Genomic DNA, 15,873 nt, shown 5'->3' with positions numbered 1-15,873 from the left:
ACGTTTTTCGCCAACAAAATGAATCATATGATTGAGTACACCGAACAGAACAACATACTTTATTGCGATTTTCAGCATGATAATGAACCAAAACCTTTGGCAAAGTTGATCTAAGAGTTGTTATCGGGTAATAGGACCCAAACTCTTTGATTGCTCATCAAAATTTCCAGACTCAAATCCCTTAGAGATGCTGTTCGGCGTTTTGAAGTGCTGTTTCAAAACTCGCCGTTTTAGAAAACATTGCAGGGGCGAATAGCTTAAAATCCGATCGGAAATCATTACGAACTACACTAGTAACTAATCTATTCCATAAAGGTGTTTGGAACTCAAAGGGACCAAAGATTTTCATAAGAAGATCAAAAAGTTGCTTAAGTTTCGAACAGCTATTTATGGAGTTAATTCAGTTATTATTTTCTTGTAACTCACATCGAAATGGAATTAAAATTTTGTTGCTGTTATTATAATGTAGACACATAATATTATTATTATCAATTATATAATTTTGAATAAATCAATTAAAATAGAAAATATAGCACTTTGTATACAATGCCAAAAAAAGTTGCTTAGGTTTCGAACAATACTGTATATAGATAGATATTTTCTTACGAAAAATTTTTTTACAACCTTCAGATAGAGAGTTTTTCATAGAAATATAAATTTTTTATTTCAGTTTTTCATAGAAATATAAATTTTTTATTTGATTTAATATCAATAAATATTATATTTTATGCATATAGGTGGGATGCTACCCGGTATTTACCCAATCTTTGGGTAAATTGAGGGTAAATACCAGGTATATTCCTTTTTGGGGTTTTTATAAAAAGTTTTTTACATTCATTTTTTTCATAAACTGATTGACATTCACTTCATAAATGTTTTAAAATATTTTTTTTTTTTAATATGATACAACCAGTAAAAGGTAGAATCAGTAGGGAGAGTTATCAATTTTCTGCCTTGTTATGTCAAATATAGAAGAACTAAAAAGAGAAAAACTTCGAATTGAACGGCACACGCAAGCAATGGTTTTGCGTACTTTTTTATTCAAATTATTAAATTTATTTTTTTCACAAAAATTTTCCGATAATTTTCATTTGATGTTTTGTTTTATATTTTTTAATTTTCTCTTTTGTGACAATTCAAGGCATGTAAAATTGAGAACGTACTCTTCTACTGATTCTACCTTCTAATTGTTATATTATGTTTCTTTTACATTTCATTTCATTTGTTTTGATAATAATAAATATTAACAAAATACAATTAAAAAAGCAAAATAATTTAAAAAATGCGTCCACCAAATGCATTACGTTGAATACGAATTGTAAAGAATGAATATATCAGTGATGCCTGTAGTTACATATGTATGAAATTGCATCCATAAATGTTAATCTTTTCATGTTAATGTTATCACCTAACAACTGGTGGAAAAGCTTAAAAGGGTTTTATAGCACGTAATTGGAATCTCTTAAAAAAATGTCTTCAAAAGAACACATACATATCTATAACGTTTATCACATTTACAGATGCAGCATCCACTTTATATAATTTAATAATAAATTAATTAATTTTTACTTTTTACAATCCGCGTGTTTAAAAAATTTTGTACAACTTAGTTTATACCCAGCTTTTTTGTAAACACCTGGGTATTTACCCATTTTTACCCAATTTATCCATTTTACTGGGTATTTACCAATTTGGTTTTTACAAATTTGGTTTTTACCCTTTTCCCATCTCTAATAATTTATGCAATTTAATGAAGTAATATAAACCAAATTGTTGAAAAAGCAACAGATTATACGGTTTTGGTCCAAAATCAATGTTATATGATTAAACACGACAGTAAAATTAATCAAATTTGTATCATAATGAGCGATATCTCGAAAACTATTAATCCGATTTCAAATATGCGGATTTGTGTTCAGCATGTCCAAATTAGTAAAAACACTTGTTTTACAACAGAAAATTATCCAAAATAATAGCGTTTGAAGCAATTTTTGGATAAGATAGAATTTTTGCATTCAGAATTTTTCTTTTTATAAGATAGAGAAAATTTAAAAATTGCTATAAAATTGCCTAAAAATATTTTTTTCTTTTGAAATTTATGTCACTGATGCGGGTAGTTTGCTGGATATTTTGCCATCAAAATCTTATTTTCATGAAAATGACAGATAGAGACTATTGAATATAGTCTCTCGATATACTTTATAGGGTCGGAAAACTATATTCTAGAAATTACAAACAGAATGACAAACTTATATAAGTATACCCCACTCACGAAGGCGAAGGGTATAAAAACGTCGTGTGCTTATGATGGCGTACACTATATTTTTTTTAACAAATTGTTGTCTTATTGGTTTTTAGTTAGTAGTATGTATACATTAGCTAAAACAGAAAACAAATTTAAAATATCTTCGGCGTGGAAAATTTTATAAACAATTCCACATAAATACAACATCAGTTGCTTTAGTTTCTACCAATAGTGTATATGTATACATATGGGAAGTTTCGTGTCACCCAACTTTAAAAATCGATGTCTTCCGATTTGGATGAAATTTGCACCAAGGTTAGAAGAACTGTGGATAGTAGGCCAGACACAAATTTTCAGAACTTCCGCAAATCAAATAAAAAATATATTTTGTTTTTACACTGTCAGATTTGAAATAAAATGAAACTTCAATTTGAAAAAATTTAAGGAAAAAAACGCTTTGTTTCTGTTTTTATTTGAAATTTGTTTCTGTTTTTATTGTTTTCTTTGTTTAAATAAAAATAAAACTCAAATAAAATGAAAAAATCCAATCGTTTTGAAATTTAAAAAAAAAATAAAATAAAAAATCATACGATTTTCAATTTTCCATCCGTATTTTCAGTAAGTTTTATTACATTTTGTATCTACACAATAATATTTTTAATTTTATTTGAAAATTTTGACATGTCGTTTTACTGAATGTTGTGGTGTTTCGCCGGCTTACGCAGTGTTGTTGTTGCTTATTTTTTGAAGCATGCAAAAAATTTTCTTTTTTTATGAAATTTTAAGACGTTGTCTCGGATTTTTCTCCGTTATTTATGGACGGACAGACATGGCTTAATCGACTCCACCATCTATAAGGATTCACAATATATATACTTTATAGGGTCGAAAAATTATATTGTGGAAATTACAAACGGAATGACAAACTTATATGTATATACTAGGGTGATCGACTCGATTTTTCAACCGGTTTTAAAACCGGTTTTTTCTGCTTTACCAGTGTCGGTCTTTTCTTAATGTTGATTTTTCGAATATCGAATAACCCGGTTTTTTCACTTTTTAAAACCCGGTTTCGAATACTTTTATTTTCTTTGTATTCAAAGATTATTTAAATGAAATTTTTAAGTAAATAATAATACAGCCCGTCTAAATTTTAAAAATATTCGAGTCGAGGAACTAGAGTACATTTTCTACAGCTCTTTTGGTTAAACTTTTTTGATTTTCCTAATTAATTAAAAAAATTTATTTGTAAAATTGATAACTGTTTGATAAAATTTAGCAATCTTAAGATTATATTCCAATTACAATAATTAATTTACGGCTGAAATTTTATGGAAGAGTTGGAATGCCTATGCAAATTTCCTAAACAGGGCTTTTAAAATAAGCCAGGATTACATAGTACCTTATGTTTAACAGAAGTATCCCACTTTTTTCCTAATTTTTTTATATTAAAGAAATAATGTAAATCAGACGACTAGATCTAAAGTTATAATCTTTTAAATTGTTAAAAATCACTTCGGGCCATGTTTTATTAATCAAATTTAAACATAGACATTAAGTCTTTCAAATTAAAATATATTTTTTTTAATTATAATGAAAAACCGGTTAACCGGTTTTTTCTGAATTTGAAAAATATCAACCGGTTTTTTTTAAATGTCAACTATTCGAACTATTCGAAAACCGGTTTTTGGAAAATGTCGAATAATCGATCACCCTAGTATATACCCTTCTCACGAAGGTAAAGGGTATAAAAAGTTAATATGTTATATTCGTTCGAAACTAATTAAAATATTACATACACATTAGACAGATTCACAAAAAAGGTGCATTAGTTACCCTTCTTAAAATATTCATTGTTATGTCGTATGATGTTACCCAAAATATTTTGGGTTTACTGTTGTCCGTGAGCTGGATATTTAAAAAAAATTTAACATTTCGATAGCTTAGCACGCAAACGTAATAAGTCTACTTTTTATAGAATGGTAGTATAACTTTAGATACACTTGTTACAATAAAAAAATTACCTTATTTTAACTTTAAACATGTACTTTTGCTGTAGTATGCAAACATGCTAAGTCCTCAAAACAATAAAAATATACAAAAAAAGTGCTAGGTCCTTACAATATAAGAAATATCAAACATTTTGTACATCAACGTCTAGTAAAATCTTTATTTCTCATTAACCCTCCAATTTGACGTGCTTTTGTGCCTATTAACGATCATTTGTCTTACATCTGGATGCAAAATTTCGCCTTTTACAAAAATTTTGAATAGTACTAGAAATGTAATTGAATAAATTAGCTATTTGTCTGCATTATTGTTCATTTCCGTCGGAATTGCGATTTGGTGCCCCATTTCCACACCAATTTTCCAGTGCAAATAAACAAACACTATTTATACATATAAAATTTTCAGCTACTTTTTGCAAATCTTACATAAATTTTTTCACAATATCAATCAAGACGATATCAATGAAAAACTCGACGAAAACTAACGGTACATAATAAATTTTCATTTGAAATTTGAAAAACTATCTTGTGCTAAAGGGCCCTTCAGACGATCACACTTTACGTACGACAAGTCTAATGAAAAAGTAAAATAAAATTCCATCCGTATGCCCAAAAAAGATTAAAAGTCGTATGATTTATATTTTTTGTGTTTACACGATTGGTATAAAACAATAACAAAGTAAGATGAAATAGCTGTTTCACTTTTATGTAAACACATACAAAATACATCCTTGATCTAATGCGACTTGCTTGTTTTTTGAATTATTTCAAAAAATGAAGAAAGCCATACGACTGTCAAATTTTCCATCCGTATTGCGTTTGGACGATCCTATCCGTTCTCTTCTACACAAAATTTTGACAGATCATATTACTTGTGTGCTCGTGTAAAGGGGGCTTATGGTGCTCGATAACCAGAGTTGTAATGTTTTTTTTAAATTTTCTACACTATAATGTAGTCTTAAAAATATATAGAATAAACATGTGAAATTATTTCAAAATATTTTAGCTAAAAACAATTTTATTTGGAAACTGGCCGACATGAAAACACTTTTGCACGCCACTGTACAGATATCAATAAAAAATGGTGTGACCAGGACCTTTAAAGGTGGTATTAGACGACATGTATTTTACATATATAAAATGACAATTTTGACAAACATTTGAAATTACATATGGATAAAAAAGTGACAGTACATATGTAAAATACATGTCGTCTAATACCACCTTAAAGTGGAAGTACACAACACGCATTGAGGCGGCAACGCGTTTTAAGCTGGAGGTCACACCACGCGTTCTACGCTGCTGTCAAAAAAGTAGAATCAATGTTGTTGTGTGCTAGAAGTTACAAGCACAAAAGCGTAGGATGCTTTGACGCGTAGAATGCTTAAAGTAGATCTACTTTCTACTTTTGTAAGCGTCGTAAGCGGGGCACGAATATGTCAGCTGATTTTGACAATTTATATTCTGTTTTTAATGTGTATTTATTTATCATCAATTTTAATAACTAAAACGAGTTAAATTCTGAAAATATAAACAAAAAAGTTCTTTGTAAATAAAGCAAAAATTTGACGCTTAAGAAGCGTATCATGTAACTTGATGCGTAGGATGCAAAGAATGTATGAAAAGCACGAAATGCTTTGCCGCGAAGACACGTGATGTGGACCTCCAGCAGACGTGTTACAAACTACAGTTAAATGAATGTACACTATTTCAACTTTTTTTGACAGAAGCCTATAACGCATTGCCGCGTACAACGCGTGTTTTGTATTTCCACCTTTAAGTATGTACAGTGTTGACTAAACTTTTAGGTCACATCTCACCAGATGGATAGTGAAGAAACGCTAGAAACCACTGAATCTTTATATAAATAAACTAACTATACCGCAAAATATTATTTGTATGAAAAACGATTATATTAAACAATCATGGTTCACAAAATAATTGCAATAATATATGTACATTGGGGTTCCGTGGACCACTTTTTTGGAGGAATTCCTCTCAAACGATGCGTTTTAATGAACTAAATACCACTGTTAATGCTAATAGTCTTAATATAATAAAAAAACAATTTTTCTGAAGAGCTCCTCAGTTCCCTACCTGCGATCAGTACAATATGTAAAAAAAATTTCTGCAATCTTTTCGAAATGGACCTCAAAAATTCCGTAATTTTGTTAGTGTATAAACCGCAAAACGGCTTTTAGTGTTTTATAATGAGCAAATTTCAAAAAATTTTAAAATGGACCAAACCAAATGCAAAACTATTAATATTATTCTGTTCCTAGTAGGGATGAGTGGATTGGGTCCGAAGTAGTGTTTGAGGGGTGCGCAGTCTTTTTTTATAATTGATTCATCTCATAGTTTGAAGAACTAGTTTAATAGAACTCAGTTTTACGTTCAGATAATTAATAAATAACATGAAGCCATTTGGTCCCCAAAAAACATATTTCAAACGACAAAGTTTAACACATTTCTTCCAATTGTATTTATAGCTTCTAAACTGACATTTTAATCCGTGTTGTCATAAAATCCAATAATTACACTGTAATTCAAATTTCAACTTTCAAAAAGACACAGAAAAACGCCGAAACACGTGAACTTAATTTTCGATCGTAGAATCTAGTGGCATACTCCGTTTTGAAAAGTTGGGTCAAAATCGGGAGATATTGGATTCTAAAGTTTACACTGTTTCTGAGGTGTTTTTTAATTATTTAAATTAAAAAAAAAACTTTCACGCATAGAAAAGTATATAAATACATGAAACTAGAGTCCATTTGAATTAATTATGCATATACATATATTTAGTGTTTTATAATTAGTTCGTATGTCTATGCGTGAAAACTTTTTTCAAAATTTAAAAACTTTAAAACGCAATATCTCCCGATTTTGACCTAAATTTTCAAAACGGAGTAAGCCACTAAATTCTACGACCCAAAATTAAGTTTAGGTGTCTCGGGGTTTTCTGTGTCTTTTTGACATACTTACAGTGTTATCAATACTAGTTTTTAAAACGATAAAAATGGATTGGTCTCATGAAATCCAATGTAATCGGTTTTATGTTCGATTTAAAATTTAATGCTTTATTGAGTAAAAAACTATAACATTGGTTTTCATGAGACTAATGTATTTTTTGCAGTTTTCAAGTTCTACAAACGAAAATAATTTTTTTCAAAATTGTAAATTAGGCTAAAAAATAAAAAAAATAAAAAATTAAATCTGATTTTTTTTAAATAAAGTTTTGAAAAGAAAATTAAAATTTTTGAAAAAAGCGAAAAAACTTCAAAATATGCACTAAATGAGTAAAATATGCTCTAAAAACTCGAAAATATGCCTTAAATATGCTACAAAAGTCAAATCATGCAAAATTATGCTCTTATGGGTAAAATATGCAAAAATATGCTCTAACAAATCGATGCCAAAATTCTTAAATTGGTCTGAAACGTGTAAATATCTTATCCATGAGTCCATACGACGCACCACAAAAAACATGCGTTTGCATATTTTGGTTTCCCTGATGATAACATAAGAGTGTCATATAGACTTCCGGACGAATGTAGCGGATATCATTGTGACACACATTACTAGGGGCTCGGTGGTAACGATTTACGTTGATAGTCAGGCAGCTAGAATGTCACATGTTACATTCTAGCTTGGTAACTAGCTGTAAAATAGAATCATTGGACAGGTTATACACAGTGGGGCTGTGTTGGGTACCGGGACATTGTTATATTCTAGGAAACGAGATCGCAGATGAATTGACCAGACAGGGTTCAGAGCTTGATCTTAACAGTAGGGATAGTTCTGTAAAACCCTCATCTGTTATATTACTATAATATTACTATAGACTATATGTCACTTAGGTGACATATTAGGTTTCATCAGGGGAATATCTTGGTTATTCAGGTAATTTCCACTTTCTTTTTTGTAATCCTTTACGGGAGGAAATTCTTACTCTTCTCACTATTTTTCTTTCTCTCTCTTACTTTTCTGTCTTCTCTCTAAGTTTCTAGTTCTTAATTTTTTATTAAAGGGAATTACAATGGACCCTATGGGTCTCTGAAGCTAAAATTACGACAAAATTACGACAATTTTGACACTTATTTCGATAAAAAGCTTATTTTCGCTCTTTTAGAAATAGATGTCTGGGTTGGACACACTAAAAATCATTTTGTGAACCAAAAATACTCTACAAAAATTTTAAGATTATTTGTCCCGTAATCAACTCAAAACTACGAAATTTTTGAGATATTTTCAATATGGTAGAGATATTTTCTGTTAAAATATTGATCACTGGACCCTATTTACTCTGCTAATGACTTTCCATCTTAAAAATGTGGTGTTCTTCGTTATTACAAGTCAACTTTAAGCTAAAAATATACGATAGGCATTTTTTAACTTTTAATAACGTAAGCTTTAGAAATTTTTGTAAAAATTTGAAGTAAAAATAAACTCAATATCATTTTTCATATGAAAAATATTATTAACGGCTAAAAGTATGCTACAGTTTTGGTATAAAAAAGGTAATAATGAAAATATTTAAAGTTCACTTTATTTCCCACTTTAATTAAAGTTACATTTTACTATTAAGAACATTAAAGACAAGTTGTTATAATGGCCCTAAGTAATTTAAAAAGAAAGTTAAACAAGAATTTTCTTTCAGAGTTTATGTGGTAAAAACGCTATCCACCAGTGTTTTTAAAGAGATGAGGGCATTGAATTTAGCAATAAAATTTGTGTAAGAATTTATAACCCAGATACTGGTTTATATAGAGAATATAAGTTTGCCTAGATAATTTTGCATTTTATAAAGAATTTAAAAAAATACCATTAATAATACAATGACTAATCAGTATCTTTTTTTCATATTTATAAAATACCGCTTAAACTCGCAAAACTAAAATGTTTTGCACCTAAAAATACATTTAGCGGGTTTTTACGAATTGTTGCCGTTTTGATGATAAAATATCGCCAGATCTATCGTTTTAGCAACACTGGTTAAGTATAAATATTTAATTTCTGCCAACTTTTAACCAATTTCCTGAATTGTAAATCTCCATAAAATATTTTTAACATTTCCTAACATTTGCTTAAAAATCTTAGATCCGTATTTATAAACATGAACGAAAAATAATATATAAAATTTTGTATAAACAATTTTTAAAATGTGATATTTTCTTATAATTCTTTAAAAAAAGTTTTCTGTTACGAAACACCGAAATATGTAATAAAACCCTGTTTACAAACTCTAGATATATGTATATGACAGCCTTTTTAAAGCTGACAAAATGATGACATACAATAAAGTTGTCTTGGCCCTGTTATAACGTCTCAAAAATGCCACAAAAAGGAATTTTTAAAACTTCATTATTTTTTAGTTTCTGATAAAACCTTTTAATTAACAACTAACTTTGCAAAAATGCCTAATGTAATATTTTTGCAATCATAATTACATAATAATTTTATATTTTTCAAAACATACATTTAAAAAATTTATATATGTCAAATATCTCAACAGTGTTGCCAACCGAAAAATCGCGTTCCACAAAAAAAAAAAAAAAACATTATTGTTATACGCGTTTGGAATATATGTGTATACAACGTAACGTAAGTATTCTATTGTATTACAACTAAGGCACAGATACAACATAACAATGGTAACCAACACATTCAACACTCAGGGTGATGTATCTGATGGAATACATTGTATTGTATCTGATAGAAACTCTAAATTGCATTTAGTTTACTCTCTGACTTCATATGTACGTGTTGTTACAAAACGAAGATACGCGTTTTTTTTTTCTTAACTAGATAAACCTGAATTTTCTTGTTTTAAGAAAAAAAAAATAATTTTAAGAGTTACAGACAATCTGTATGAATTCCGAGTTATTTTAACTTAAACAAGAATTTATTAATTTAAATATTCGATTTCAGTTTGTGCCACGGTTTATTTGAAAAACATGAAAAATATTTAAAAGAAATATATAATAAATACACACATAAGTATATATTAAAAAATAAAACGAAATTCGCCCTCAACTCGGTCGAAATGATTTTTGATATGCATATTTGTGTATACCATTGATACAAAATGTGGAAATGCCTTAAAAATGTTTTAAAAAAATCATCTTGAATGTTTAGAAAAAATTCTATAAATTATATTTATTATATTAAAATACTGTGTTAAAGTTTAATAATTTCAAAAAGGAAAAAAAGAAAAAAAAAAAAAAAAACAACTAATAAAAACGCCGATATTACACACCCATCATAATACACACAGTTGTATAATTGATTTACTACACAGAAGACAAAGAAGAAGAAAAATAAAGTTGAAAAACAACAACTTTAAAATTTCGATATTTGGAAATTTATACGACGAACTGTAGCCAACCATCCAACTAACAACCTTATGACGAACACTCGTCTCTCTCCCTCTTTCTCATAAGCAATCTTTCTTTATTATTAGTTATTGGGTATTTTTTTGTCGCCACTAAATTATTAATCCTCGGTAAGTTATTTGTTTTTGTTTCTTAAATTTAAAATTAAATTATATAAAGTTTGTTTACGTTTAAAGTGTGTAAGTGTTTGTCTTTATCTATACATATACAAACATACAAACATGCATATGTATTTAATGATATGTGTATATGCGTAGTTTTTCTATTTCAATTAATTCCTTTGCGATACTTTTAGGATTTTACTTTAAACGGGGTGGTTTATTATGTTCTCTTGATTGGACGAAATTTTGACGAAGCGGCAGTCTAGCGACTGACTGACTTAATATATGTATATAAAATTTAATTTTAAACACAAAGAATTCGGAAGTCAATTAAATTTGTTGCAACAGCTTTTGTAATTTATTAGTTTTTAATAAAAAGATCATACATATACATATAAGGTACATATGTATGTAGTACACTCATTTCATTCTGTCCTGACTAAAAAACTAACATTTTGAACTGAGTGCTCAAAAATATCCGTTCATTTAAATTATATGTATATGTATGTATGTAGTTTCACATTTATGCAAGTGTCTATTATTTTCGGTTTTATAATGATTTTTTGTTACAAACACAAACAATTAAACTTATGTTTTCAACAGATTATTAACAATTTATAACGAAAATTAGTCACTGCAATTGGACCAAAATTTGGTTTATTTACGTCAAAAACTTTTATTCTAAAGAGCTTACGTATCAAACGCTATTATTAAGCAAAATAAAAAAACGAAATTGAATGAATGGGAAAAAAAATAATAGTTTCATATCTCCCTTATGAAGGATATTTACACCCTACACCACTAGAGCGGGAATGGTATTATGCGTTTTGAATTGGATCTTTGCAACAGCAATCGGCTTAGAATCACTTTCTGTGTCGATTAAGCTATAGCTATATACATATGTATGTATGTTGTCCATATGTCTGACTGTGTCAATGTGCGCACGCTACAGGTCGCAATTCAACATAATTTGATGAAATTTGTAACATGCAAAATTAATGCATTTAATAAAGTTAATGCAATATTTTGGCATTACATTTTTTTTAATTTAATGTTAATTGAAAATTAATGCAAATTGCCCAGGATGATTTTAATCTAAATTTTAAGGAAAGAAATTTATTGATTTGATGTTATTATGGTCTGATTGATGTTATTTTTTTAAAACTGTTGTTTTGGAGATAATATACATACATACATATGTATGTGTCTAGGATCACACAATGCACAGTGTCGGATTTTGCCAATTTAGGAGGACTTGATGGGTTATATTGATTTTGTTATACCGTTTGTAACACATCGAAATATTGATCATAGACTTACAAAAGTATATGTTTATATCCTGTGTCCGTATATCTCTTGATAGCACGAACGGTCCGAACGGATAAAGCTAAAATGTTGCCTATAGGCAAGGTTTGTTTGGTATTGGAAATTTAATTTCTCTAAAGATTAATATTTAATTGATATTATTTTAAGTAATTTTTTGTATCTGTTTTCACCGATTCTAGATCTACTTAGGTTGGGTTGATAGGAGGATGTATAGTACATCAAATCCAAAGAAATACACCTAGGCCACTATCGGGCCTGTTGTGCGCTCCTTTTCATGAAAAAAATTTTTGCTCACTGAGTATATTATTTTTCATTGTTCAGAAACTCAGTAATGGTCGTAATTCCTAAGAATTTTCCAATCAGTGTTAGTAAGTAATGTTATTTCCGGAATAACACCACTTCCAAGATACTTGGATCTAACATCGACGAATGCTTGACAGTGGCAAAGAAAGTGCTCCAGAGTTTCACTGTCCTCTCCACATGCTCTACATTCGTCTGAATCCGCACGGCCAATTTTGTATAGGTGTGCTCGTAATCCTGTGTGTCCACTCAGAATACGTACCATCATACTAACTTTAGACTTGCTCATTTTGAGGAGATTTCTCGTCTTGTTCTCATCAGGGTCACCCTATAGGATCTTAAGCTTTTGTCGCGTCGAATGGTTTTGCGTTCATCAGGTTAACTACCTCGAGCTCCCTTCCCTTTAAAGCTATTACATTCGCCCTTTCGTTGCCGACTACTCCCGAATGGCCTGGTACCCATACGATGTAAACCTTACCTCTGGGAGAGTATTCATAGATTAGGTAAACGGTGGCATATTTCTGTTTCTGGGTCTTCAATATAGAACCCCATTCACACGCATTCCTACTAGTATTTGCTCTAGTTTTCCGCTTGACCAAGATATTCTATCTGGGATCAGCGTTTCAAAGTTTCCGGCATATTCTGTGTCTGGTATGCGATCAGGCACGTCCGATGATTGTGTATAACCTTCCAATGTGTCCAGTATACATTGATGATGTGTCCTATAACCACTTTTGGCCAGTTCGCATAAAGTAAAGAGACGTTCGGCTGTAAGCGCCGCCTCATATCTTAAATATGTTTCAAAGGGTGGAATATTTATCAACGTTTCCAGAGCTTTGGTTGAAGAAGTACACATAGTACCACTTAAACCCAAGCAGCATGTACGCTGAACTCCCTGTAGTAGTTTGATGTTACACTTTTTGTCCAAAGCAGTCCACCAGATTATTGAAGCATAAGCTAGAATTGGTCTAATTACACTTTTATAAAGCCAATTGTCCGGTCAACATAAAACTGGTCTAGGGATTGGATAAGAGTATCAGTGTGCACGTTATTGAATGCGCCTTCGATGTCAGTGCATACCGCCAGTGTATACAGTTTGCTATCGAAGGATTCACTTATGTAGTGAACAACTTCGTTTAAAGCCGTTTCCACCGATCATCCCTTTATATAAGCATGCTGCTTAAATTTTAGGTCTTTGTCGTTTATACTGCTTTTAACCATACTATCGACTATCCGTTTCAAGGTTTTAAGTAGGAAGGACGTAAGACTTATCGGTCGATAGGACTTAGGTGTAGCATAGCTAGGTTTCCCTGGTTTAGGTATAAATATTACCCTTGCATCCTACCATTTAATGGGGATATAAGTGAATTTAAAGCATGAGACAGATGTACGGAAACCAGTCCCGCCTCCATCTGTAAGAGTGCCGGGAAAATGCCATCCGGCCCAACAGCTTTATAGGGAGCGAAGCTCTTGATTGTCCCTTTAACCATATCATATGTAATTACAATTTCTGTGTTAGCCTCCCCTTCCTCCAATATCGGTTCATCTGTTATTTGATATACCGGGTGGGAAATGAGAGTTCATTAGGAGTTTCAGATTACTTAATTTAGAAGTTTTTCTTAATTTTGAATATCTGAAAATTGGAAAATTTTATTCTTAGCGTTTGGACTTGCATCTGGTACATTTTGAGATTTAAAATTTCACAACGTTGTCAAACATTCTTGTTAACTAAAATACTTGTATTTGGAGCACCTTTAGATGAAAATTTATGCCCCTATTATGGTTTACAACTCAACTCAGTTGAGTTGAAATTGAAACAACTCAACTTTAGAACAACTCAACTTATATTTGGTATTATGAATTACAACCAATTTCAGTTGTAATTGTGTTGATGTTGCCAACCTAAAAAGTGCTTTTTTGTCATAAAATTAAGTGAAAAGTTTATGAATTTCTGTTTTTCGTAAATGACAAACATCTTTTTATTGTAAATTCGCTTAAAATCAGTGATTAATGAAATTTAAGAAAATTTAAAAAAAAAAACTTTACCTTGTTTTATTTTAAAAATTTATTCTAAACAATTGAGTTGTAATTTGTTACAACTGCTTTTGATAAGTTGTAATTTTTTTCAAAAAAGTTGTAATAAATTTCAACTTTAAATTTTAAGTTGTTATCGATAATACCAAAGAGCAAAATTTCAACTAAAGAAGAGTTGAGTTGTAAACCATAATAGGGGCATTAGTTTATAAATAATATTAATTTATTTTAACTTTCCTAAAACGTCTTAAAGAAGTTAAAATTCAAAAGTATTAAAATGGTTTGTAAAAATTAAATTTATAATTAGATTATTGTTTTTCACATATATTAAAACATTTATATTTTACTTGTAAAGTTTACGGGATTTACTTTAGATTGAAAAAAGTTTGTGTTAACATTAAAGAAATATTTTATCGCAATTGTCGGAAATGTTATGCCAAATTTTATTTTAATTGTATTCTTAATTTTTCCAAAAATTAATTCAAAGATGTATAAGTATATTGTTAGTTAGAGAAATCATGGAAGTTTCAGGTATACTTCTAGGGGAGTGAAAATTATTGCTGAATAACTATTTTTCATGATATAAAGTTTATGTTTACTTTTAAATTAAAAGTAAAAAGTTTTAATCCAAAGCAATCAATATCATTTATGATTTTATGTGGAATTTTATGTAGGACGTTCTCAAACGGTAAAAAAGTTAAAATCATGCAAAACGAAAAAATCCCTTTTACCGCTCAATATGTACTTATAAATCTAGAAAAATAGTTTTAACAACATTTATTCTTATCTATATAGAAATGAAAAGTACAACGACCGTAGTCTTATCAGAAAAAGATAAACAACTAAATATTTTAAATATAAATACTTTTATCTGAAAGAAGTTTCCTTAATTTAATGTTTTCTTACACACACACCTTTCTAAAATAGTGTCTTTTCCTGCGAATAAGTTCAAGTAAATTCAGTAGTTAATCACTAAGAGTGTATAACATAGAATACGTAAACTTCTGACTATATATCTGTTGATATTATGACAGGATAGGAGATGAATATACGGTATTAATTTTCCAAAAATACTTCCTCCCTGATGATCAAAAATAATTGATTTTGAAAAGAGCCAAAATCGACCGAAAACAAATAAAACATTGAATTTTCCTTCCCCAATAAAGAGCTTAAATGTAAATAGTTTGTACAAATTCAAAATTTTGAAATTTGTATGGAAATTATGTGGATTACACAGGCCAACGAAATGTAGTTTTGTGAAAAATTTTGAAACCACTTGGACAATTTTTAATGTATTTTTAGCTATCCTTTTTTTTCTATAATTTTCTCGCAAAATGGCATTGAATATTTTGTTCATATATTACGGACATTTTATATAATTTAAGGGTTAATTTGATTTTTTTCGGTTTTTATCCTAAGTTTCATTAAATCGGTTGAATACAAAATAATATTTCACTATGGTTTCA

The 15,873-nt window shown here is 29.5% G+C and overlaps 1 protein-coding gene across 1 annotated transcript in view; it reads left to right on the top strand.

Moving 5' to 3' along the window:
- Nucleotides 1–10,008: 10,008 nt before the first annotated feature.
- The window catches only part of LOC119609698 (protein slit), a 55,576-nt gene continuing 49,711 nt past the window's right edge, over nt 10,009–15,873 (top strand). Inside the window, exon 1 of the mRNA XM_037964577.1 lies at nt 10,009–10,756. The gene's annotated coding sequence lies outside the window, so the exon portion shown is untranslated. The remainder of the gene's footprint in view (nt 10,757–15,873) is intronic.

The sequence above is a fragment of the Lucilia sericata genome, unplaced genomic scaffold (assembly GCF_015586225.1).
Source record: "Lucilia sericata isolate MDLA Ls3-8-SP2 unplaced genomic scaffold, ASM1558622v1 Contig000025F_arrow, whole genome shotgun sequence".
Classification (NCBI taxonomy): Eukaryota; Metazoa; Arthropoda; class Insecta; order Diptera; family Calliphoridae; genus Lucilia; species Lucilia sericata.
This window is presented reverse-complemented; position numbering and strand designations above follow the sequence as displayed.